Raw genomic sequence first — 27,141 nt, forward strand, 5'->3', positions numbered from 1 at the left:
ATACTGGGTACGAAATGCGTTCTTTTCTTGCATAAGAGTCAACCTGCCTAAAATTTTATTAGTGCGGCTCGCCACAGCTCTCCTCAGTGACAAAGTGGCCCGCATGCAAAAAAGGTTGGTGACCCCTGCCCTATCCTATACCCACAGACGCACATTTTAAACCTTGTTTTATAATTAATTCAAAGTAGGCGATTGTCATCACTAACTTACAAACAGTAAGCTTATTCCACGGCATGTCCTACAGCGGACATTGAACTGTTCACAGTGTCTAAAATTAATTTGTGATACAACATACAACATTTTTCAAGACAGTTAAACGGCTGAAATTTTTTAAAATTTTCCACCGTAAAAATTTCCATGGTGCTTAAAGTTATTTTCTGTCCAAAAGTAGGCTATTTGTATTGTGGGAGAAAGGCGAATCAGGCAACTATAGAAACATATTTCAGGAGGGATTTTAACGTACATTCTTAGGTGACTAATTACAGAACTATTTATGCAATTCACTACACCAGATAGAGGTCAGCCTGTGGAAGTTTCGAAATGGATTTCAGATGGATGTGGTTATATTTACGTCGGTGTAAATTTAGCCAGCGTAATAGAAAACTCCAAAATACAACTTTGTAGCTGAACTTTCATTAAAAATATTGCTTTGACTCTACCAATAATCTAAAATCTAAATGGATGTGTAGTGAGATAAATAATAATAAATCAAAGAAACAGAGAGTAGGCTATCACACTTAATTGATGAATTCAAGTGTCTTTTGTCATGGATCACTAATTCCGTGATCCATGGTTGTGTAGAGCTTTGGCAGCACAAGTGTGGCTATGATAGTAGCTACAAAGAAGAACGTAAAAAGTTTTACATTGTTAAGAATAATATGCATTGACGAAGCCAAACTTGTGTGACGAAAGCTCCGAGTTACCATTGAATTTACCAATTTAATGTGAAACTCTCTATTTTTTCAATACAAAATACCAGTACCACGTCACATCCTTACGCATACGCGTAGACATGCGCACAAATCTTAATGATAACTTTTTCCTCTTTCTGCGAAAAGCCCCAAACGAGATAAAAACAAGCTTACGTAAACTCAAAAGGTAATATTTGAACTTTAAACGCTATAAACAAAATGTGACGTAAGCACAACAAAAGGCAACTTTTACGCGAAGTAATGTCTTTTTATTGGGTAATTTTCTGAGTAGGAGGGAATAAAATTTTCAAAACATTACACCAGAAGTGTAGAAGTGCGGTGGGATGGCGCAACGGATAAGGCGTTGGCTTTCCAATAATGCAAACCTGGTTCGACTCCCGGCTTCAGTTGGTTGTTGAAAACACCGCTCACCTCTACCCAGGCTGTAATAAATTGGGTGGGCGTAGTCAGGCTCGGATTTATGGGGGGGCCCGGGCCCGCCCCCCAAAATTTTGTGAAAAATTGTATGTTTCCGCATCAAATGGTTTGATATGCTTCTAAACAGCTGATATTAGTCCCTCGGCATCACAATTGATGAAAATGGTTGTTTTAATGTCTATTTTCTAGCATATCGTATATGTCGTAGTATCATTGTTCATATCTGTTTAGCTTTTTCTTTCTTTTTAATTGATTTTCAAATTTTCTGGCCCCCCCCTCGAAAAAAACTCTTAGATTCGCGCCTGGGCGTAGTTGCTGAAGTAAAGGCGGCCGAGAGAAAGGAACTGGCCACCCTACTCTCTTTAGTGCCAAAGGCTTAGTACAATGAATCTTATCTTATGTACAATAAACCTTATCTTAACCTTATCTTCTCATATACCCGACACTTGAATCAAGTATGGGACCCCCCTTTACCTTTTTACACCAGAAAGGTTAGAATATCTTGTTGTAGCCTAGTAAAGGTCCCATACTCTGTTATTGAACTTTGGGAAATGAGAAGATAAGGTTCTTATTGAACTTAGCCTTCGCCACTAACGAGAGTAGGGCGGTTAGTTTCTCTCTCGGCCGCCTTTCCTTCAGCAACTACGCCCACCCAATTTATTACACCCTGGGTAGAGGTGAGCGGTGTTTTTCAACAACCAGCTTAAGCCGGGTATCGAACCTGGTTCGCATAATTGAAAAGCCAACGCCTTATCCTCTGCGTGACCCACCGCGTTCCAAGTACCATGGATGCAATTGAAGTTGAAACAGTTGACACGAATTTTCCCAATTTAACGGGTGCTACGTAAAACTCATGAAAGGTGGGTCATGTGTGAGTCCATTACAGATATAGTTTGTGTTCACTGGGTTGCAAAATCATTGTAAAGAATAAAAAGGAAATGAGCAAGACGTTTCCCTTACAAATCTTTTAAAAGAGATTTAAATGACACTTTTATATATTTCCACATCAAGCATTTGCTTTATCTCGCTAATGAATATCGCATTGACAGGTGTGGTTCAAACGGCCACGTGGCTAAAGATGTTATCACGCTATTGGGTGTCGAGGGTGGATTTATGAAGCACGTTACATAACCGGACAGTCTAAATATCATGACTGGCAAAATTAATGATCAAGCCTACACCTAAAGTTCATTAATAAACAAACAAGATTTAATCGGCAATTTTAATATATTGGAAACCTCAATATCCTGTTGCAGATATTTATTGCTTAGTCTTAGCCTAATGGGTCTGCCCGCTTATATACAACCGCAACATATTTCACTCCAAATTAAAAGCGCTCAAAAAGCTTACTGCAGTTTGTGAAACACTGTGATGTGGACTACTAAACTAACAGGCCATCATTAGCAAGACTTTTTAATAAGCTTATCTCACACGTTCAATGTAAGGTCATAGCGTCTGTTACAAAAAGGTAAAAATATCACAATCTTGTTACCGCGATAGTTGCATGCGCTCCATAAGTTTGTTCGTTTAGCTTTGCGTTGATTTCAATATTAGAAATTAAATGTTGGCTTAAAAAAAAATTAAATAGTTTACTTAAACTATAGCCTACTAATTTAAGCGATTTTTTTAATTTGTTTGTCTGCCTCATTAGATCTAAACCTTCTTTTACAAAAAAGTATGCATTATACCTTTCCAAACAGCAAATCAACCCTCTGCAGACGTAAATCAATGTAAAAAACGGTTAATTTGTTGTTTAGGTTATGTGCCATACCGTACGGGGTTTAGACTTCGTAACTTGACAGTAAATTGATGTACAAACGAAGTTGTAGCAATTAAGGACACTGGAAAAGTATGTCAAAGAAATTGATTAATAGCCTACAACTTACAAAAACAATCTTCAAACACTTTCAGCTCAAAAGGTCATTGCCTCATATTAATCGGAGAAACTTTGAAACTTACCTACATTGTTTTCATATTCTGTTGAGGTCGAGTATAGGAAACGAGTTCTAGAATGCATTTTCAAATACGTGAAATGCGTAAAGCAGGGTTTCCCAAACTTTTTTGGGCCACGGACCACTATTTGTGAAATTTTTTGGGTCACGGACCACTAATTTTTCGTAAACAACTTTTTAACTGCAACGAAGGTGCAACAAGTAAGATTTACGATATTGGATAGCAAAAGCTTTCGAAATCATTTAAGTTGTAAAGAACTGCGGCAATTATCTTTGACAGGGTACGTACTGTAGGCTACAACGTATATGTGTGACGACTTTTTAATTTCTTGTCATATCGCCACGGATTACCTGTGCAGTCGTCGCGGACCATCAATGGTCCGCGGACCACAGTTTGGGAATGCCTGGCGTAAAGCATCTAATCGTTGTGTATGTGTTGCTTTGTGTTGTTCAGCATGATTGTATTAGCATTTGATCACAAACAGAAAAGGGTCCCACATTTCACCTAGCATCTAGCAATGATACACTATTTTAAACGTTTTATACACGGGATCAATTTTGATGTTAGTACGAACACTCCAGCTTATAACTAACTAGTTTTCGAAGAATGTGATGTAAGACCATGATGGATTATTGGTTCAAAAACTGGCAGAGCTTTAAATGGTTTCTCTTCTGGTATGTGATCTTATCGTAAAAAAAAACTAATTCAGTGTGTAGTCTCATTTGTTGACTGTATTCATACCTAGCTTTATCCCTACTACTGTAGTCTCCATTGTAAGAATATTAGCAGCCAAACCCAACGTTAATATAGCTTGTGTAGATACTAAAGTACCAAATTGGCAATAGCTAGTCTACCAAGTCCACCCAGATAGCCTCAGTTGGTTAAGCACCCGACGTTATGCACGAAGAAACCTCAATATCAAGCAGCATTCATTCGATTCTCGGGGTGTGCGCTAGAGCAACGCTTTTAGGGGTCTGCTCTTCATTCAGCGGCATTTAGTGGATGGAATAATTTACAGACAACAACATTTCAACAATAGGAATCTTCCCTCTGCCAATCTTAATAGTTTGGACTGCGTCAGTGATTCAAAGACTCTGCAAGTATGCGAAACTGTTACAGTCCATTAGTAATTTCCTATCAGAGACTTTCTCAGTCTGAGGATAAAGATTCAAACCAACCAATCAAACCGAATTTTTTTTATTTACTGATTTTATATAGAGCTATTGTGAAAACGTAATTTTTGTTATACTGATTTCAACGTAGCTGCAAATTGCAAATCAACCATTTTTCAAATTGTAGAATTAAGCTAGGCCTACTTGTGAAAGAGCAATCATCACGTAAACACTTGCGTGGCAATCAAACAACCAGCAGTAATCCGCAGCAGTAACTTTCATGATGTCTCGCTAAGCTATAAAACTTCAACTAAGTGGCTGATGGAAATAAACTTGAATGACTCAAATGAGCTATTGTGGCAACCAGCTACAAAGTTGTTTTTCATTTTATAGTGGTACATATTTCGTTTATTTTAAAACATATTCATGTCATGCTGCCGTGCTGAGTAATGTTGAATAATTGCACTTTTTAAATATGATTGCAGTATTTTCATACAAGTTTTCTGCTCAAGTGCTTAGTTGTGGAAGCTACGCCTCGGAACGTATTTTAGGTGCTATGCAAATTTTCTATAAAAATACGAAACATAAATTCATTTTTTCATTTCTGATTTTTCTTTATTATGAACACATAATCGATTTTAAATCGCCTACGAACAAATCTGATTGAGAAAAGGAAAAAATAGAAGGAAATAAAGCAAAGTTGAAAAATAGGAAAAATTAACAAGCTCTTACTTCATGTCAATGCAATTGCCTCTACCAAATGGTGATCTCTCGTATTGTCACTTTAAGCAGTGATCCATGCTTTAAGTCAGAGTACTTTAACGCTTTAAGTAAGCCCAACATCAATGAGCAATCGGTTACACCTTGATGGGGAAAGTCTGGAGAAGCCATGACCTAATTGACTCTCAAATGGAGATTTGATGCAGTGCGAGCTGGCATTTTAACGTGGGTATGTTTGTAGAAGGCTGATTTATCATGTTGTTGTTAATTTGCCTGACAACGAAATCAGCTGCCAAGGCTTAGATGTGTTTGAATCCTCAGCAAAAATACTGAGATCAAATAACAAGGAAAAGCTTTTCTTGATCTCATCAAGTGATACCACCAACGACATTTTCAATATTTAGTTTAATACAAATTTAAAATGTCTTAAACTGTGCCCTGAATAAGCTTGCTCCTATAGCATAAAACGTGATGTATTTTAATGAAACACCGAGGTTAACGAACAAAAGTAATCTATATGTGACGAGTTACAGTAGGCTATTGGCTTAAAGCGGAACAATCTGTAGACCGATTCCCTAATCCAATCGAAAGGCCAGTCTCGACTTATCGTTTTGTTGCAAAAGTTTTAACGCATTCTGTTGTGAGACCTTTGTTCACACTCAGGATTAATGAGTAAATATTCTGACCACGCTGCCTCACCTCAGACAAGTAAAGTGGTTTTTGATGGATTACAATGAATTTTTTTCACGCAGCCACTGCTCGCTGCAGAACATCAAGTTTCTTGCAATTTATGGGCTGAGTCATATTTGGACTGATTTCAAGATTGGACGTTCAAATAAGTTGTGAGTGCCATTGGACACAGGCATGACGCTCTCTTGTTTGATTGCATGCACTTTGATTTAAAGAAGCCGGACTGGTTGTGTTAGCAATATGTGGTCTACGTGATGCTGGTCCATAGGTCATGAAAAGCTGTCCATCAAGAAGGCAGCAGAGGATAAAAAACGCCGGTGTCGCCGGTATGACTAATCTTAACGTGTTACTTACATGGAAGTCAAAACGTTTTACCACTGGATTTCGCAATCTTGAACATAAAGTTTGTTTTGCAATGCAGAGCACGAACCCAAGGCACTTCCCAAAGTAAACATATCAACATTGTTTTGACATTTAACTACAAGATGTCAAAGAAAATAGGGAAAGTTCCATGAATAAAAATACATTTTTATCCGATTCTGAGTAATGAGAGACTATCAAGTTAATGTTGACTTTGTCATTTTGTTAACAGTTCAGAAACAGCTATTTGTGCGCTAATCTATAACAGCTTTAATTGCAGCTCATTGCTCAAATTGGGTTATGTCTTATTTATACGAGTCGTATTAGTGGATGGTGCAATGGTGTTGGGATATGATAACAAAGTGTTTTATCGGCTGTGCGAAAGACGGCTTGATTTGACTGAGCTGGTGTATACTTTTTCGGATCATTAGGAAAAAACGCTTTCAAAATAGCCAGGAATTGCACAAAACTTGTATAGAATGTCTTCTGCCCGTTTTGTTTAAGAAACCGAAAAAAAGTATGCCTCTACACGGAAAAACAGTAACAGATGTTAAGTTACAAGTTTCGTATAAACCATATAAACCAACCTAGACACCTAACGACTGAAAATGAGTCTTGTACCTTTTCGGTTTTTGATTAAAAGATTCAAAAACAAAATATTATTGTGTAAAGGTTGTCAAGGATTTTGGGTATAGATATGCATAGCCTACATGGAGTAATACAAGTATAGGTTACAAAATGCGTAGCCTAGCATTGCTTTCGGATGTTGAAACTTTCTTGGACGAAATAACGTTTGCTCTGTGATGATGGAACGAAATAAAGGAAACTCAATTTGAAACTGAGAAACAAAAACAAAAAACGAGAAACACCAGAACAAACTTCCAAATGATATCTTTGGACCCCAGCTCGGAATCTTTCAGTGACCGATGTTTCTTGAAAATGCTCCTTTTTTAATCGACAGTAACTTCATTTTCTTTTTTCGAAAATCTCTTTAGGTTTTTCAATTTTTTCTTGGTAGTCTACTTAGCCTGGGACTTATATTTTAGCCTTGTACTTAGTAAATTATTTTGGTTTCGAGCATGCTTAAACGAACGCGTTTTGTCGTTTCTAATTTTTTTCGCATCCGTGCTATTTTATAGCAAACAATATTTGTCAGTTTCGTCGTCGTCGTCCTGTGAGCCTCTGGGGCCAAGGGTCTATCCTTCTACAACGCCCAGATTCATGATGTTTCCCAACTACACTGGAAGGTTAATTAGTAGTAAATAAAACATGAACTGGAATATTAAGCTGAGATTATCCTACAAGAACCTTGCTAATGTGACAATTTTTCAGCATGGATGAGTGAAGTTTTCTAAAGAATTTCCTAAACTGCGTAGAAGTTGCGCAATCAATTTCTTCACTGAGAAATTACGAAATGGCGAACAGAGGACGCACGTGGTAAGGTAACGCTTGGATGATGATCAAAAAGAAGAAAAAAATGACTAATTTAAGTTGTTCTTGCGCAATGAACATTCAGCCATCATTAGTTAATTTTGTTCCAATCTCCATTTTACAGTATGTAAACGGCGTTCTTGATGTTTAGAAAATAGCAGCAATTGAAAATCTGTGGAAAACATAGGAAAAGAAGTTTTACATAAAAGATATGCAACAGGTATTGAAAAATGCAGCGGTAAGAGGAAACATTAAACATTGCAAAAGCATTTGAAATTTACCATTTAAGACTTTTGGTTTATTGCATGCTGAGGCACGTTAAAACAACAGAGTGTCACCTTGTAGGCCTTTTGTTGACAGAGAAAGTTGCAGCATCCAATATCAAACTTTTATTGTTATCTAAATTTGATCACATGCTTGTCAAAGGTCATTGCGTTGCAAAAAGTGATGCTTGATTTTACAACATAGGCCAGCCTACTTCTATGGACATATTTTTTAAAATGATTGATCGAAATCTCTGTTTGCCAATTTAGCATCTTAAATTTGAAGCAAACAATTTTCACCTTTGTTTTTGCAATTTGCAGCAAAGTCATTGTAGAGCGGCAAAATTCTCCACGTTAAAGGAACGCACTGTGCGGTTTGTAATCTTTTGAAGTCACAAACATGGTCATATCAGGCGTGAGTCATGCGTTCACCCACAAGGTTGGGTCTACAAATATCACTCCGACTTCGTGTTCACAAATCACGAATAACAGACTTTTCATCATGTATGTTTTCACTTTCAACCTCCGAGCGTCTTGAGTGGCTTGAGATTCCTGGATGCCATCATTGTCTGTAGGCTACGACTTGGCAACATTGTGTGTGAATAGTCACACTCAACAGAAAATATTTCTCTTTAAGCTATTACGTAAATTAGACTATAAGCTTTATAAAAGCTTTTTTTTAGTTAAACTTAGTGACTTAATACATGCATTATCGCTTGCATGACATAGGCTACTAGCCTACACTAGCTTGAAGGAATGAAGACATTTCGGAAGACGTACCTAAAGTCTGGTTTTCCGGAAAAGGAGCCTACAACTCCAATTCCGACAAGGATTTGTCATTGTGCATAGAAGGCTAGGTAGTTTTTTTAGTTTTCTACTAAACCAATAATACTAGTTTTTTTAGTCTTACTTTTTTCATATCCGTTTTTTCTATTGAGTGCCATTAAATCAGCCTACATTTTTATATTTAAAATTTTTGATAAAGCTGTCTATTGTTACCATGCAAAAACTCGTTATGACTGTAACACTACATCTGAATTTTGCTTTATTTTAATACCTTGTCATAAGATATGCTATATTTATGTAAACTAAAAAAATTTGTGCTAACTAATAAGCTAATCCTACTCGCTTTCTATGGTATAAGAAAAACCTAAATTTCAATAAGTCACAACTGCAAACAATAACTTTGCCAATAGGCCTATGTTACGAATTAAATAGAAAACAAATAAAAAATCATAATTATTATGTCCAAAAGTGCTAGATTGTTCATGTCAAATGACGCGAAATATTTTGACATTTTACGTCACAACTTTGTAAAAGCTGATACTAGTAAGGACTGAGGAGAAACGGGTTGTCGCACCACAAAACAACAACTCGACCATGAGTTGGGCTGGAATAATCCTTACTTGATGTGGCCTACAGCCAAACAACAGCATCCTTCCTTACGTTTTTAAATACACGGTGGTTAGTTGTAACATTTTAAAGTGATTAACTTAGAGACAGGGTAGCTAGTTGATTTAGCGAAGATTCTAACATCTGCTGACACGAAACTTTCGATTAGGCTACTGTTTTTCTTCTGTGCTATGGTACTTGTTGCAAAGATGCTTTTAAGTATAAACTTGCTGTGACTTTCGGGCTTAAAAATAAAAACTTTCAGCTTACGCAGCTGCATGTTTCGGTTTCGCAAGATTTTCGATTTTCAGAATAGCAAGCTAACAATTTTACCTAATAAATTTTGTATGAACAAATTAGTCCATAACTTTTCCCTAACGCATTCTAATTATTTCCATGTTTTCAGTTAGGGGGTGTCGATAAAAGACGTCCTTATAAGAATGCAAAAAAGTACCCTTCTCATTTCTGTAAAATGTCCGCGCTGCGTCAACTCTTCCTTTGTACGTGCGGACAACGTTAGAGATATATCCGAACTGTAAGTGACCATCGCCGTTCGGCAAAGTTGTATTGTTTGCGTAAGAATATACTAGTCTACTTCTACTGGAATGGCGGTTTAGAAACTCTCTATAGTTACAAATCCCCATAAAGTGAATTAAAGCTTTAAAAAGCTTTGTATAAAATTGCGTTGTAACGTGCCACACTTTTCAAGCACTGTCGTCTACACAAAACTCTTTTGCGATAACAACTGCGAAAACAAGCTGCATTAACTTCAAACATATGACATAAATTGAAGGCCTGTCTGTAGATTCAAAAATACCTAGATGTGCCGTAGTCCAAAATAATTTGAAAACCATTGTTACAGACGAACTATAGCAATATATGTCCCAGTTTAACCGAGACAGTCCCAGTTTTAACGCCTTGTCTCTGCGTTCTGTTCTGTCAGCAAAAAGTTCCGATTAAGCAGTTAGCATGTGGTGTTATGGAGGAGGCCTAAACTTGGCCGAACACCATGCACAATTGTCCCTGTTGCAAACCTGCATATTTTTGCATGTTCCTTTTGCATGCTCTTTTTATCACGCTTGATCTACAATAGCTGGTGTAAGTATAGAAAGATTTTCGAGTGCTTGAAGCATTGATTGCTAAAGAGATAGATCTTTCTTATACGATCTTTGCACTGCGGGGTTTTGCAAAGATTGAGATACGCGGCAAGTGTCCTCTCACTTTGCACTGCATCGAATTTTCGCACAAAAAGGTTGTGTGATCAGAGCCAGAACGTGGCGCTGCAGCGGCAAACATTTGCCGCGTATTTTATTCCAGTTCCATAATTTAGACGTAGTTCGAATTGAGATTCGGTTTTATGGGATCCGTTATTCTGAAATGGACATCTTTACTATATTTTTGATTTTTTTAGTTTATTTTTGTGCGTGTCGGAAATGCTTCAGACTTCTCAGTCAGACAAAAAACCTGGTTGTGAAATCAGTATGGAAATTGATTAATGATTAATTGATTAATGATTAATAAAATGATTTTGTTGTTTGTACTATATAAAGGATGTCGAGTAGAAGGTTGCTCACGGTAGCTCGAAGCTGCAGGTTTTCGTCTGCAATTAATTTATAATTAACGAAGAAAGTTTAAGGCATAAACTTAAAACTTCTTAAAGATACCTCTAAAACTTCTTAAAGTTACCTCTAAAACTTCTTCGTTTACTTCGTCTTCGTTACTTCCTTAAAACTTATTCGTTAATTATGACTTATTCTGATCAGCCAAATTTACATTTCGTTTTTCTTCTATTATAAATACCTCGCCACTTTTAGGCTTATTCTGTTCTGACGATAGCTCCTGAAGAGAGTCAGACAATAACCTGCAGCTTTGCGCTATCACGAAAAACCTTCTACTCGCAATCTTCAAGTTCTGTACCACCAATCAACTCTTAAAAAGGAAGTCCGCATCTCAGGAACCCCCATTTTTCTTTGTCCACAAAAGTCCGCAATTTGCAACCCCCTCACCTTTGAATACGAGGGTCTTGCATGGACAGCCCCTTGTTGTTAAAAATATTAAACTCTCCCGAGCAATCAAAACCAATTGTCCTATTTACATGTAGAAAATCTTGTACTCGAGATTACAGTCAATCTTTCTGTGCTTCCAAAGTTTTATGCGTTACTTTCCATGAAATATTTAAGTGGTGATGTCGTTTAATTTTTTGTGATCTACTTTCGGTTTAAACCTGTCAACTGACGCTATAATGTAATTTTCTTTGTTGTTTCGTTAAAAGTTTGACGTTGAACGCTAAATCGGTTTACAACGCTATGTTGTTTATGTTTCCGGTGTTGTCCGAGCTCATTTATGGCTACATACGCTGCTATGATGCTTGTAAAACAAATGACTCAAATCAACAGTGATTGCCGTGGTAAACAAGTTAAAAGCCACCTCGTCCCCACACACGCAGAATTCAGCTTTCTGCCATGTTTGCAACAGTATTGTTATTTTGTAGCAGCCAATTAGTCCCTACCCGGAAAAAGTTATCAAGATTCTTTAAAGTTGAAAAGTAATTTTATTTTATTCCAATAAAAAAATAAAAGGTAAAAGTGTAGATACTAAACTCATGTTCAGCAAACATTCTTTAATTCTACCTCAGCAAAATTGCTAGTTAATGTTCAGCAAGCATTTTATTTATTCTTTTTGAAATCGAGATATGTACTGGCGAAGACACACTTCCGTGGCAAAACTTCTATAGTAAACTTGTTTTCATCAATTTAATGTGATATTCATTGCATTTTTTGTCGCACAACCCATCTTGTTGGATCATTGGTGAATTCAAAAAAAGATTGATAGATGTTCAGTTGTTCTGAAACCCATTCGATTTAAAGTGTTGAAATCAGACAGTTAATGCTTTAAAATCCACTACGATTTTTACATGAAAAAACAAATCAATGCTAGAATAATACAGTAGAATCTAAAATATCGTGGTTTTCAGCGAAATTACAGATTTAATTGTGTGGGCGAGCTTAAATGCAATCCATCCATTTCTCGGTAAGAAATGCAATAATTCGATATAAAATTGATGTGAAGTCAGTTTATTTATCTCCTGATATCCTAAAGCAGCCAACACCGTACTTGTGGTGTTTAAGTACAAAATGAAAGATTTGAAACTTGTGAGCTGACAATCTTAAGCCAGATGGCAAGTATTAGAAGTTCATGTAAAACAACTAATATTTCTTGTATCATTGAATAAATAATCGCATTGTTCTGCATGCAACACGATTACTGGGAAGCACCCTGCAACCAACGAATTTTAAACAAAATATCACAATTTGGCTGTAAACATGTTAGGATGCAGTGACGTACTTAGAATGAAACTTTTTCTGGAGGGTAGACAAATATTTTAAATGGCTAAAGCAAAGCAGTAGGCTATAGGCTATAATAAATATAATAAGTATCTACATGAAAGTTGCTGTCCGTTAAACTGCAACATAATCCAAGTCTTCCACAATTTCCACCCACTTGTCGAAGCAGGGTCAACATTTTGTCTTTAGCAATCGCTGTGCTGTTCCCCACCGATGACGTCAGAATGGTGGATTCCAATACTATAAAGTTCGGTTTTGTCTGACCATGCGACGTGTGAAAAATCTCATACGTATTTGGCAAATGGCAACTTACATGGCCTGCTGTTGAAATTCTTCACGTTTTTTTTTCACTATTAAATTCACTCAGAAAGAAACCCTCAAATTTTTTTTGTAGCCTGCCAGATGAGCTTCACTACAACGACAGAGCAAACATACAACGTTTAAACGGCATATTCATTTAGACTAGAGATACGTCAAAAGGCTTTAAAAAGCTCCAAGGCTCTAACTAATCTACCTAAGAATTGCACCTTTCTTAGTTTTATTCAGCTCTCTTACAAAAGACGTGTTATTTTAAAAAAAAAACTTTCCAGAATTTTTTTGGTGCAATAACCAGCCCCGTTTCGAAATTTTGTTAATATATGTCGTTGCCATGAAGTAAAAATTGCACCAATGAGAAATAAGTTAATGAATAATATACAGTACGTTTCAGGTTACTATCCTTTTTGTCTTTCATATTATTTGAAAAGGCGCTACGGTAATGCAAAATCTCCTTTTTGTGCTATTCAATTTAAGAATTCTTAGGAGAAAACAGTTTCTTTTTATCAGAGATAAGTGCTGTACCCAGACAACAAAATCCGTCATTTTTACATTGATTCAACGTCTGCAGACGTTGAATCAATGTACAAATGACAGATTTTGTTGTCTGGGTAATCAACAGCCTGCCAACGCGGTTTCTGTAAATGTGGCTTGCCACACTCGGATTCTTTGCTACTCAATTCTGACATTAACGAAAGCCTTCGTATTTTGAGGGTCCTTAATCTATATGCATTGATGACAAGGAAAAGTGCAATTGATACGTTTCAATAATTCAGCTACGTGATACAGTTTATCATACTAACGTTTTTAAGCAATGAAATATGTATAACGTATTTATACGGTTTCTTGAAATGAGTCCATTTACTTTAACTAACTCTGTTTGCGTATGCTCCGATAAATTTGTATTAAGACATTGTTTATATAGCAATGCGCTGTATGACAAGTTTCGCAAAACTATAAGATGGATTATAAATGCTCTTCTTGCAAAAATAACTTCTCTAAAACATATGTATCCAACCTATAAATGTAATATTTAGAGTGACAGAAATATATTATGGAGCAGGCAAACGAATTCAAATTCGTTATTCCGCAGTGCGTAGTTTACAAAAAACAATTTTTGTTGTGAAATCTCCACGTAAAATTGATTGGTTGTCTTAAGTTGTTATTGAACAAGTTAACAAATTTGTTTACACGGAGGCTTGATTCTTTTTATTCTGTTTCCTATTTAAAAACAATTACTAATTGTCTCGTTGTCTCCTGGATGTTTATGTCGCGTTGAGAAAACCGAAAATCACTGGAAGTAACTTTTTAAAACAGATTTCACAAATATCTGGATGCGTGGGGAACGACGGCTATTCGTCATCTTGCAGGCCAATCGAAGTTAACAAATCAAATGGTGAGTTTGAAAGTGTCAAAGGTCAGGGGCAATTTGGAGCAAAACCCATGACTTATTCATACAAGGATTTATGTAAGTCTACTGTATGTCCAATATACAGCAATTGTCAAAATTGAAGAAGCTTCTTTGTTTAGAGAAAATGAGCTTTCTAGTTTAAGAATGTTTGTTTGGGCTTTGATATTTCGGTTGAGTTTCGAAAACCCAACTCTTGCACGTGCAAGAAGAAACGTTTAATCATAATTTTTGTTTAGCAAAAGTATTTTCGTAATACAGACCTGAAGTGTTCTCTGTGGGAAAAGTTGTTTGTCGTTTCGTTGTGTATGCGTCATTCTCAGCAATAGAACTGGGAAAAATATCGTCTACCTTTTTTCTGAACATCTTTTTGCAAAAAAAAAGAGAAATTCGAATTTCCAAAAATGCTCTATATAATGGCAACTCAGTAATTCGTAAGCTAGATTTCTGGTCAGCAAGATACGCCAGCTAAAGCGAATTGAATTGCTAAAATTGAGTCGCTACACAGAGCACGAAATGCTTTTGTTTCATATGAGGTCGTATAAAACTATTTATGTTTGTTTTTTCAGGTCTATCAGAAAAATATTTACTAAAAAAAATTAAAATGAAACTTATCACTTTGAGGAAAGTTACGTTACTGACGCTTTGTCTAATAATTTTCTTCAGCGTGCAGAAAAAATCGTTTGCAGCAAGAATACCAACAACTAGATCAGGTAAGTTTACGTGTTTTAAAATGCAACAATTGTATAAATACAGTAGTTTGTTTTACAATTAATAACTTGCGTCCAATATGTTGCTTAGGAAGCTAAAATTAAAACAAAACAACTATAATTATACAAGGTGTAAATTTCAAAATCTAATTTACATGTCAGTGAATACATTTGTTAAAAATATTTTTAATGCTGTTTCGTTGTAACACCATACAGCTATCTATATAATGGCGTGATCATAACTGTATGAATTTCCAATAGACCATGAAAAAATGAAACGTATTAGCTGTAGCCAATGCAAACATATGTAGATAAAAGGTTAGCATAAAATGTAGGCTAATCGAATTATAAATCAAATGTAACAAATTTTGCAATCAAATGCTTTGATGTATAAAAGTGGGTTGCAGTAGCGGATTTTTAGGTTACAACAATCTATTATTTTCTGTGTTTATCAATTTCATTGTATTTTCCTATTTTCAATATAGGCAAATCTTTTAACTGATAGTCAAGGCGCAAAGTTGATAACTTGTGTTTTCTTTCAGACATAATCTGTGGTGCCAAAATTGCTTGCGATAGACTGTACCACACTATTCCATACGGTCTGTGGAAGCATTTATGTGGCGTACAAACAGCAGGTAAGCTACATGCTTTGGACGAAACAACACTACCATTGCTGATTTATATTGTTGTGCAACAACATACAGCTTACATATTTAACATTGTGCATCTTACCTACATTTTGCAATGTTTTGATTTGACCTGTACAGTACGATAAAGACCTTTCTCTGACTATATAGCCTAAACATTTTCAGGTAAACGTTCTGGAAAGTCATCAAGACGAAAAGCTTGTTTGCTGACTGCCACAGAGAAAAAGGTATTGAGGAAGGGGATCAATGCGGCGTGATGCTAATCAGGGAAGTCTGATGGCAATTGCAGACGTAGTAGATCCAACAAGGAATCTAAAAAGCCATTTACTTGAAGATGAACAACTTCTACTGAAAACTGTTTGTGTTTGTCTGCGGCTGCTAAAAAAAAACAAATCTATCTTAAAATTATTTCAAAACTACTGTAAACTGAATTTTTGATGAAAGTTGCTTTGTACTGTTTGGTGTGATTCGACATCAGTTTTACTTTATTACATGCTCAAATACTGTAAAAGCATAAAAGAATCTACAAACACAAAAACCGGCCTAAAATTTACAAACTGTAAATCCGTACCATGTTTTGAAGACATCCTAATTATCAAGATTTACTGATGTTTTAAAAGAAATATGGTACCAACATGTTTTAAAACAAAACAGAGCTTTGTTTATTTAATTTTGTGCTTTTATTTTTTTTGGACAGAAATTTCGTTACCTTCGTTTCGTTTTAGATTGGATTTTTCGATAAAAATTCCCTTTTGATGAAAATAAACTTGGTTCATCATCATCAGTTTTGGTGATCAAGTTAATCAACATTCATTTGATCAACTCAACTTTAGTTCTGGAACATTCTTACAACAAAATCATTGTTTAGCAACTTTTCACTTAGATTTATAAAAACTGTAATTTGAAATCTTACCTTACAAAGGTAATCTGTAAAGTGATTCTAATGTTGAAATTGATCTATGATGAAACATTGACTGGATCTTTTATTAGTCTGTGTTGTATCGACTTTATCTTAGGTATTTATTTGCATTCCTACACAAGAAGTTTACGCACTTTTATTTTTGTTCTTGTTTTCAATATCACCTGTGGTTTTGTTTAAGTGTAGTTCAACTGCACATTCAATACATATCGAGTTACTGTGACCAGGTGTTGAATTTGTGATGAAATTTCAGAACGCGAGTCTTCGGAAAGGCAAGTAGATTTTTTGCTGCCATCAAGATGTAGCTAAGTGACTGCCCAAGCAGGCGCGGATCTATGGGGGGGTCCAAGAGGCCCGGGCCCCCTCCGAAATTTTGTGAGAAATTGTTGAATGGTTTGATATGCTTCTAAACAGCTGATGTTAGTCCCACAGCGGACTTAACTTATCTCGGGAGGGGAGGATTATTTTTTGTTATTATTAAGGTTGAAATTATCCATCGATTATACATTTTAATAGCAACATTTGTTGGAGCTGGCTCAGCTGAAACCAACGCTGAGTCAAATGACGTCAGTTGAAACAATCTGAAACCTGAATTGTTTTATAGTTTTTAGTCTTCATCATAATTTCAATCAATTACCGTAGGCTATATGTCTGCAAACATTCAAATATCCAATTGGTCATGGACACTGCATACAGGGTTTTAAACCAGATTTCAAGTTTACTTTGCATGCTTAGCAATTTTTATTCCAGCAAAATTTATTGATGAACATGGCTGTTTTAATGTCTATTTTATAGCATATCGTATATGTCGTAGTATCATTGTTCACAGTGGCGTAGCCAAGGGAGGGAGGCGGGTGGGGGTTACAACCCCCCCCCCCCGTTTGGCACGCATGTGACGTCACGATATTGAGAATGATGCTTTCAGTCTTTATGTCTCTAAAACAAAGTTTGCCTAATTTTAAGCGAAACTGCATTAAAAGAGCGAGTTTTTCCAATACCAAACATTCAAACATCTCAGCCAGGAATTAGCAACAAGAAAACATAGAGACTTAGCTTTATTACCGAAAAAATGCCGAAGAAAACATGATCTTATCCTTTTGCTATGCCACCGGACAGCACCATTTTACAGAAATATTTATACCCATATTTTTGTTGAAAATGCTCTCAGGATGCACCAAATTCAAAGTAATTTTTCAAAATTTTCTGGGGGAGGCCCCCAGACCCCCCACCGCTGGGTGTCGCCTTTGGCAAACACACCGTCGAGCTTCGCCCGCCGGCGTCAAAACCCCCCAAATTCCTGGCTACGCTACTGATTGTTCCTATCTGTTTTATCTTTTTCTTTCTTTTTAATTCATTTTTAAATTTTCTGGCCCCCCAAAAAAAAACTCCTAGATCCGCGCCTGTGCCCAAGTATAAGTTATAACACTGAACTGATTATGATTTTATACTTAAACAAACATGAAAGTTTTCATACGCATTTTCCCTAAAGCAAAAAATTATTGTGATAGTTTTTTTTCCAAAAAGCTGGATCTTGACCGTAACTAGTTGAAGTTTATTTTCAATGATATTTTCTGCGAGAATGCGAGCAAATACTAACATAAAATAGCAGTTTGTTTTCGGAAACGAGCTGCATCTTTGCTAGTACAACACCGATTTTAAAACAACAATATTTTTTCTATCCATGAAAGTGGAACCCTTACGAGGTTCGATTGAACATCTTTCAGTGATCACGTCAAAAAATGTTTAATGCGCAATGACATAAGACTTCTTGACACGTGATAGAAGAATCAAACAGAGACAAATTTGCAACTTCCATTCATCCACGTGTGATCGATACAAAATGTTTTACAAGAAAAGAGTGAGGTCAAACGTTATATCAATAATTTTCAAGCTGGAATAAGTTTTCAGCATTGCTTTTAGAAAAACACTACCAAAATTTAAGCACTAAAATTCATTTATTTAAACAGTAATTTTGCAATCACTTCACATAATATTTGGTCACGCTTAGAAATTTAGAATATCTCATGCTTGAAACTTCTTTGAATAGATCAGTGGTTCTTAACCAGGGTTCGATCGAACCCCTGGGGTTCGACGAAGCTGCTTCAGGGGTTCGACGCGAACGTCCTCTGAAACATTAACACACGTCCAGGCGTGAATCTAAGAGTTTTTTTCGGGGGGGGCCAGAAAATTTGAAAATCAATTAAAAAGAAAGAAAAAGCTAAACAGATATGAACAATGATACTACGACATATACGATATGCTAGAAAATAGACATTAAAACAACCATTTTCAGCAATTGTGATGCCGAGAGACTAATATCAGCTGTTTAGAAGCATATCAAACCATTTGATGCGGAAACATACAATTTTTTACAAAATTTCGGGGGGGGCCCCCCCCATAAATCCGCGCCTGCACACGTTCTACTGAATGGTATATCAGCGAATATTTTTAGAAAATATTGTCCAGCCAAAACTTAATTGCGGCTTACGTGCAGGGGTGCATTCCTAAAATTTTTTTTTGGGGGGCTCTAACACTTAGCTGTGTTGTCATAGACAAAGTATGTATAAGTAATCGGTGTAGGTTAGCTAACAATGTTTACCTCTTTTGAAAGGAAACACTGTTCAGTTTGGTTTTACTTCTGAACATCATGTCGAAAAACAACCCATGCTAAAACATAGCTTGAAGTACAGAAAAAGGTAAAAGCAACAAAACGTGAAAACGTGGTTGAATCCGATATAAAATTATAAGTTTGAAATTTGGCTTGGTTGCTACACTGCAATCTCCGTTGCTTTTTTTTTTACTGCGTAGGCCTACACTTGAAACTCGATTTGCATGAGCTAATTCCAATCTCTTAACTCAATTGTAAACTTATTTGTATGAGCCAATCCTAAGCACACTTGCAACACATTGACTGAATAGGAAAGTAAGGAAATGCAATTCTTGAAATGAGCGCTTGTGGTTGCAGATTTGCTATATAAGAACCAATAAGCTGCCAATGTGACAGTTACACTAAAATCTCATTTAGTTATAAACGAACAATTTAAAAAACTCCAATTACAGCAAAAGCATATTCCAAGTTGGTGCAAACGAGATTACACAAAACAAATAGCCTGTCTACCAGGTCTTTGGTTTTATGGGCTCCACGACAGTCCTTGATTTTAGCCAGCAAACAGTTTTTGCAGAGATCTGAGTTCATTCAATGTGGGAATATCCAGAGCCGACCGATGAGTCTGCAACCACTTCTGAGTTGCCGCAGTGCCATTCCATAAATGAGAAGGTGGTCCATTGATGCTGATGAACAACAATGCTGAAACGAGTGATATGGTCAGCCGTGATCGTAGCGGTGTGATGACCAAGTTCATTTGTGAAAATCCACGTTCGGCTTCAGCAGAACTTATAGCAATCATGTTTAGTACTACGTTCTTGAGCAACTTTATCGTATCTGGTATATGACAAGGATTGTCAACATACAATCGAAAATCGGAAATAGGAGTGATGACATGAAATCTCTCCTATATTTTTCGTAATCTCTGCTCCCCTTCTTGCCATGGAACTTCGACTGGAGCAGGCCATAACTCTGGTACAGTAATTTCCAAGCTCTTCACAGAATTTTATTTGTTGATGTCCACCATCCTGCTTCCAATGTTGTCAACCAAAGCTTGAATAAACCGATTACGATCAAAAGAAGGGTAGTCTCTACGTCGAGCTTTGAACTGGTCCAATGTTGTGCCTTTAAAGGAGTAGTTTTTTGTACTTCCGGGACTCAAGTTAACAACTTCATCAAACGAATAGTTTCCTTCTTGAATAGCTTTTTTTATTTGAAGTAGAGAATTAACAGTGCATTTGACACGACGATTAGCTACTACGAAGTTGATATTCCCAGTCTGGAGAGTTTCTGACAAAAGTGATAATTGGCGATTGGTATCAACTTATGTTTGTGTTTTTTTGCAGTTCTGTTGTGAGAAAGCTGTTAAAGTGTTACTTGTTCAGTCGAGAAGTTGTTGTTCAGCCAGAAAAGCTGAAAAATTGGAAGCTTGAACGAGCCCCCCCTGAGCCCCCCCTACATCAAGCCTTTTCGTTTTTCGGGGGGCTCAGCCCCCCCATGAAGGCAACCCTGCTTACGTGATGGTTAATAAACATCTGTGTGTTTGACGCGTGATGTAATGGCGCCTCTGCGATCTGCATGCAACACAGAATGCAAAAATATATAGCCTATTATTACGTAACATTGTAAAAACGTTCGGTAGGAAAAACTTGATTTTCTCAAAACATGAACTTCCTCATGAACTTGCTTTTTGCATGTTAGTTCTATTTTTAATTCTTTTTTGTAAAGAAATCGAAGAAAATTTTTAGCCTATGCGCTTAGGCCTACTTTACTGTATTTGTACTTTTTTGTAGGCAGGTTTGCTTGAGGCTTTGTCTTGACTGGCGGTAGTGTTCAGTAGTCAGCTATCAGTCAGCATCGGACCGGTAGGCCTACTTTTTTTTTCACTGTATTAACAGATACAGATAGTATATACTTCACAGATATTTATAGTAGAAAAAAGAAATGCTCGTGATTGCCACCCCTTTTTAAATGTAACCTTTTTTAATGTAACATATCTAATAACAAAGAATGATAAAAATAAGCACGAAGACAGCACACTTCTAACAGTGTTCATTTCATGCTCCAGGCATAATATGTTGTTTATTATGTTCATCTGTTGTTCAACTTTAGTCTAATATGCTTGCCAAAAAAAGAAAGTGGTCAGAGAATTAGGTGCTGTACGGTTTTGCTAACTTTCAAGGTTTTGCCACCTTTTCCCCGTTTATTAACGTGCTGGTAGGCATGGGCGCCAGAACGTTTTTTGACTGGGGGGGGGGGGCAGGATTACTAATCTCCCCCCTGCCTCCCGATTCCGGCACCCCTGCTGGTAGGTCTATACTCTATATCGACTACTGTATTGTAGTTAGTAGTATTGCTTTGGTCCCGGACGCGTTAATGACGAAAAATAAAATGATTGATTCATAGAAGTGGAACTCAGTGGCCTACTACTTTCCTGAACAAACGCAATATCCAGCATGGGTACTGGATAAGCCTACGTCAACCATTTGCTTATGATACTGCAACAGCAGATATAAACAGTCCATACTTGGCTGACATTATCGAGCTTCAAGAAAGCGAGGTGCAAAAAAGAAACTTCAATCAAACAAATCTTCAAACGTTTGGTGCCAACAAATTGAAAGCTATCCTCTTTTTTTTTCGCGCAACGCTCAGAGTTCAAGATGGATACCACTACATCTTGCAGGTTTACAATTTTTCATATGAAATGGATTTGTTTCCTGTCTCATCATTAGTGCGTCCGCTCCGGGAGCCGTCCACACACCCAAACACTCAGCAGGCACACCATACTTACATGGAAGGCGAGGGACTACATGGAAGGCGAGATACCTACCAGGGAGGCGAGGGACTCACTACGACCGAAGGGACCCACCGCGGTAGATGGTAATCTATGGATGTAAAGTAAGGGTTATTGGCTGCCTCAAGCTGATCTGCCTGTCTCGACTTTTCTCTTGCTGAACTTGGAGCAGATTAAGAGATGGCGGGTCAAGCATGAGAACTGGCGCGTTTTGGTAGATAATTAATTTTATATGAATTGGGAAGATGCCAGAGAGGAGCGGCCAGAGGGAGGGTAGCTTTCGCTGACCCCAGAGTCATCTTAGAATGGGCGGCGGCAATCCAGTTATCCCAGGGCGAGTGGGACAACGGAGAGGGACGGTTAAAGATCTCCCGCTGCAATCACTCTTCCGGCATCAGGCTGTTGCAGATGAGTGAGAGGGACGGGTTAAAGGTGGGTTGTTACGCCCTTGGCTGTCTGAACTTCTTCAAAGATGATCTACGACCGTACTGTGCTAGTGAGACCCACCGCTGCAATCAGTCATCCCTACCACCGAGGACGACTGAGAGGGCGGTTGAAGAGAGGGTCTCGACTGTTTCTTCTTTCTTCTGATTGTAGGAGGAGGTTTAGAAAGAGTAAAAATGTCAGATGACAAAGGAATGTTGTGTTTTTGTGTTATGTCTTTTGTTTTTAATAAGCTATCCTCTTATTACAAAAGTAGCCCTTGAAATTCTCATGCCATTCGTAACCATTTATTTATGCGAGCTTGCGTTTTCTATTCTTGTGGATGCTAAAACAAAAAAACGAAACCGGCTTGCATACGAAAGTGACATGAGAACTGCTGTTTCCGAGACAAAGCCTCGAATCTCACCATTGGTCTCAGAAAAACAAGAACAGAAGTCTTATTAATAATACAGTAATGTATTACTACTAAATATGGTAGATTCTTGTTTTTGTGATTCGGCGAAAATTGGGGTTCAACGAAACCTTGCAGATTAGCGTAAGGGTTTGGCAGGTTAGTAAAGGTTAAGAACCACTGGAATAGATGATCGGTAACCACAGAAATGATGAAAAATACCGTTTTAAAGGTGCACAAGAGTGAGAAAATTATTTACGGCAATGCTTATTGAAGTTGCGGAAGATTTGTGGTAATACAAGTAAAGTGGTTTGATTTGTGAAGAAAGATTTCAAAATTACTCCTTTGGACTTACCGGTGTGATGTGGATGGATGGTCATTTATTTTTGTTTGGATGCGAAACTAAATGTATGTAGCCTACTGTAAAAAAAGAAAAAAAGTCCGGAGTGCATCCAATGAGAGAGTGCGAAGGGCCGTAGCACTAAAATGCTTTGATTAAATGTGAATATTTTAATTTAAGCTAATTGCCAACACTTAACGTAATCAAAAATAAGCCGCTGCTGCCTACACCAACCATCACATTCAAAAAATATAAACACTTGCATCTTAAGTTGTTTACGTTGTATTTTTCACATCATATATTTTTGCGCAGTCAAAGTAAGTACCTTTATCAATGTTAATATCATGAAGTTGAGTCAACGGATCTTCCGGTTAATTCCATTACAATAAACATAAAAAGTGATAAAAGTATTTTTGATTGATACATATTGAGCAGAATACAGTATAGAAGACTGCAGTTTTCTAACCAGTTTTGTTATAGTACGCTATAACTCAGTGGTTCTCAATCGGGGGTCCGCGCAGTGCCGGTCTTTGGGTTGTGCAAATCGTGCGATCGCACAGGGCCCGCAAATTAGTGGGCCCGCAATTTAATCAGAAAATGCAGTAATTTTTGTCATTTCCAATGGAAAAAAATCAATTCGATTCACAAGCAAGTACCGGTATCCATGAAGTCAGTTGCGGCTTTAGGGTGAGGCAAGTGCTGAGATTGTCGCGTCGGGCCACCTTTACAAGCTTACATGCTTTTAGGCCACCCACGACATTTCACTGTGACAACACAATTTCGTTTTGTGGCAATTGCATTTAAATAGAATATACATGTTACTTTCAATACAAAACCATCGCTATTATGCCATATATAATATATGTAGTTTTAAAACTAAACATTCTAAACACTGAATTGGATCATTGTCATTGGGGCCCGCAAAGCACATTCCGCACAGGGCCCGAAATACCCTAAGACCAGCACTGGTCCGCGGACCCCAAGGGGTCCGTGAAAGTTATTGAGTTTTCAGCATGATGATAAATTGCAAAATTTAATAAAATTTTGTGCTTAATTTGTGTATTAGACTACAGTGATTCTCAAACTGTAAATCGCAACGCGCTGGTGCGTCGCTTGAAATTGCAAAGGACAGTGCGCAAAGGTTTGGTTTCTTAACTAAAAAAATGTCATATAAATGACTTAAACCTTTTAATAAGGCTATGTTCAACTTAATTCTTTTGAGACAGCAGATTGTTGATCAATGATTAACTTGAAAATTCAAACGTTAGTCAGCAGTCTATTACCACTCACAGTTTTGCGATGACAGCGATTATAACGAATTAATATTGATTACAAATGAAAAAGGGAGAAATTCTTTATAACAGTTGCAAGTATTCTATTAACTTTTGAAAAAATTTATAGAAAAACATCAAATGAACATAATTATAGAGTACTGATATTTGACCCTGTGTGCCAACATATAGCTCAAAAAAAAAGAGAAATTCGAATTTCCAGAAATGCTCTACTGCAGGGGTCGCCAACCTTTTTTGCATGCGGGCCACTTTAGCACTAAGGAGAGCTGTGGCGGGCCGCACTAATAGAATGTTAGGTAGGTTGACTCTTACGCTAGAAAAAAACGCATTTCGTATACCCAGTATCCAGCGTTACATGTTGTTCATGTTTATGTTAGAATACCGCAGCAACAAAATTAATCGAACAACGCTACTGCCAGGCCAAGCTCCCTTTATAACACTTTTGATTTTTTTAACAATGCCTAATAAACGAGGCCACTTGCTTTGTGCGCTTATAGCGAGGCGAGCGGTTTCAACAGAATATTCATCGCCAAACAAGAGTGGTGTTGTCACTTCGCTTCACAAAATATATCTTGCAATTAACAGCTTCAGTAAACAAGGAAATGTTTGACACATCGCAATACAGGCAACAATAGTGACCTGCAAACATATCAGCGATAAATAGGCTTCAATAACAGGGAAAAAGAAATCAGGCACTATGAAACAAACGCTTGTGGAAATCAACGAAAAAACGTTTCTATCGTAATTCATGAACAGTCTTCCCTCTAAAAAAGCAATGAGTTGGTTTTTCATCCTTTTTGTGAGAGTCTATAAAACCGTCTTTCTTTGATTATTAAACAACTGTCACTTGCGGTGCTTATCAGCATGGCAATAATTGTTGATTAACAACATTTTGCAGTACTAAGCTAAATATTTTCATAATACAACCAGAAAAAGTCCTTAAATTTATATATAATATTTTGCCAATTTATTATAAATTGAGTTGGCACACCGACCTATTTTGCCAACGAAAACTTGCATAAAGGAACACTGCTCGTGAAACACAATAACGGTGAAACGCACGCTAGCGTTTACATAACATTTACAAACTTAAAATAAGCAACCCTATGCTCACAGACAATTTCCAAATTCGAAAACAAACGTTTTTATCAACCACTGGGACAGTGTGGCTGGACATCGCATTGGAATAACTTTAAGCGACCCCCACCAAGAACTACAATCTGATTGGTCGGTCGGTGGAATCGTATGAAAAGCGAAAATATGCTTCCCGGAAAGTATTTTTTGCCTTCATGCTCTGTCTTCAAGAAACGCATTTTTGGTTATACTTGTACGCTGATACCTTCCGCGGGCCGCCAGTTGGTGACCCCTGCTCTACTGTATATAATGGCAACTCAGTAATTCGTAAGCTAGATTTCTGGTCAGCAAGATACGCCAGCTAAAGCGAGTTGAATTGCTAAAATTGAGCCGCTACAAAGAGTACGAAATGCTTCTGTTTGATATGATGTCGTATATAACTACTTATGTTTGTTTTTTCAGGTCTATCAGAAAAATATTCACTAAGAAAAAGGTAAAATGAAACTTATCACTTTGAGGAAAGTTACGTTACTGACGCTTTGTCTAATAATTTTCTTCAGCGTGCAGAAAATATCGTTTGCAGTAAGAATACCAACAACTATAAGATCAGGTAAGTTTACGTGTTTTAAAATGCAACAATTGTATAAATACAGTAGTTTGTTTTACATTTTATAACTTGCGTCCAATATGTTGCTTAGGAACCTAAAATCAAAACAACTATAATTATACAAGGTGTAAATTTCGAAATCTAATTTACATGTCAGTGAATACATTTGTTAAAAATATTTTTAATGCTGTTTCGTTGTACCACCATACAGCTATCTATATAATGGCGTGATCATAACGGTATGAATTTCCAATAGACCATGAAAAAATGAAACGTAGGCTATTAGCTGTAGCCAATGCAAAAATATGCAGATTAAAAGTTAGCATACAATGTAGGCTAATCGAGTTATAAATCAAATCTAACAAATTTTGCAATCAAATGTTTTGATGTATAAAAGTGGGTTGCAGTAGCGGATTTTTAGGTTACAACAATCTATTATTTTTTGTGTTTATCAATTTCATTGTATTTTCCTATTTTCAATATGCAAATCGTTCATCTGATAGTCAAGGCACAAAGTTGATAATATATGTTTTCTTTCAGACAATATCTGTGGTGCCAAAATTGCTTGCGATAGACTGTACTACACTGTTTCATACGGTTTGTGGAAGCATTTATGTGGCGTACAAACAGCAGGTAAGCTACATGTTTTGGACGAAACAACACTACCATTGCTGATTTATTATTGTTGTGCAATAATCTACAGCTTACCTATTTAACATGGTGCATTTTAATTACATTTTGCATTGCTTTAATTAGGCTTTTACAGTACGATAAAGACCTTTCTCTGACTATAGTCTAAAAAATTTCAGGCAAACGTGAAGGCTTTCAGCGTTTTGAAAATTCATCAAGACGAAAATACTTGAAGATGAACAACTTCTACTAAAACTGTTTGTGTTTGTTTGCGGCTGCTAAAAAAAAAAAAATACTGTATATCTTATAATTATTTCAAAACTACTGTAAAGTAAATTTTTGATGAAAGTT

The 27,141-nt window shown here is 36.8% G+C and overlaps 1 long non-coding RNA gene across 7 annotated transcripts; it reads left to right on the forward strand.

The window, feature by feature from the left end:
* The first annotated feature begins 5,104 nt into the window (after positions 1–5,104).
* On the forward strand, positions 5,105–27,141 carry LOC145785593 (uncharacterized). 7 transcript variants are annotated; one of them, XR_014291200.1, is made up of 6 exons: positions 5,105–5,359; positions 9,677–9,805; positions 14,247–14,325; positions 26,016–26,163; positions 26,701–26,793; positions 26,970–27,141. It is a non-coding gene; the product is annotated as an uncharacterized LOC145785593 (long non-coding RNA). The 7 variants fall into 7 exon arrangements; XR_014291197.1 differs by lacking the exon at positions 9,677–9,805 and having other exon boundaries at positions 5,105–5,363; XR_014291194.1 differs by lacking the exons at positions 9,677–9,805; positions 26,016–26,163; positions 26,701–26,793; positions 26,970–27,141 and adding exons at positions 14,907–15,050; positions 15,590–15,682; positions 15,860–16,836 and having other exon boundaries at positions 5,105–5,363.

Source organism: Aplidium turbinatum, chromosome 16, assembly GCF_918807975.1.
Source record: "Aplidium turbinatum chromosome 16, kaAplTurb1.1, whole genome shotgun sequence".
NCBI lineage: Eukaryota > Metazoa > Chordata > Ascidiacea > Aplousobranchia > Polyclinidae > Aplidium > Aplidium turbinatum.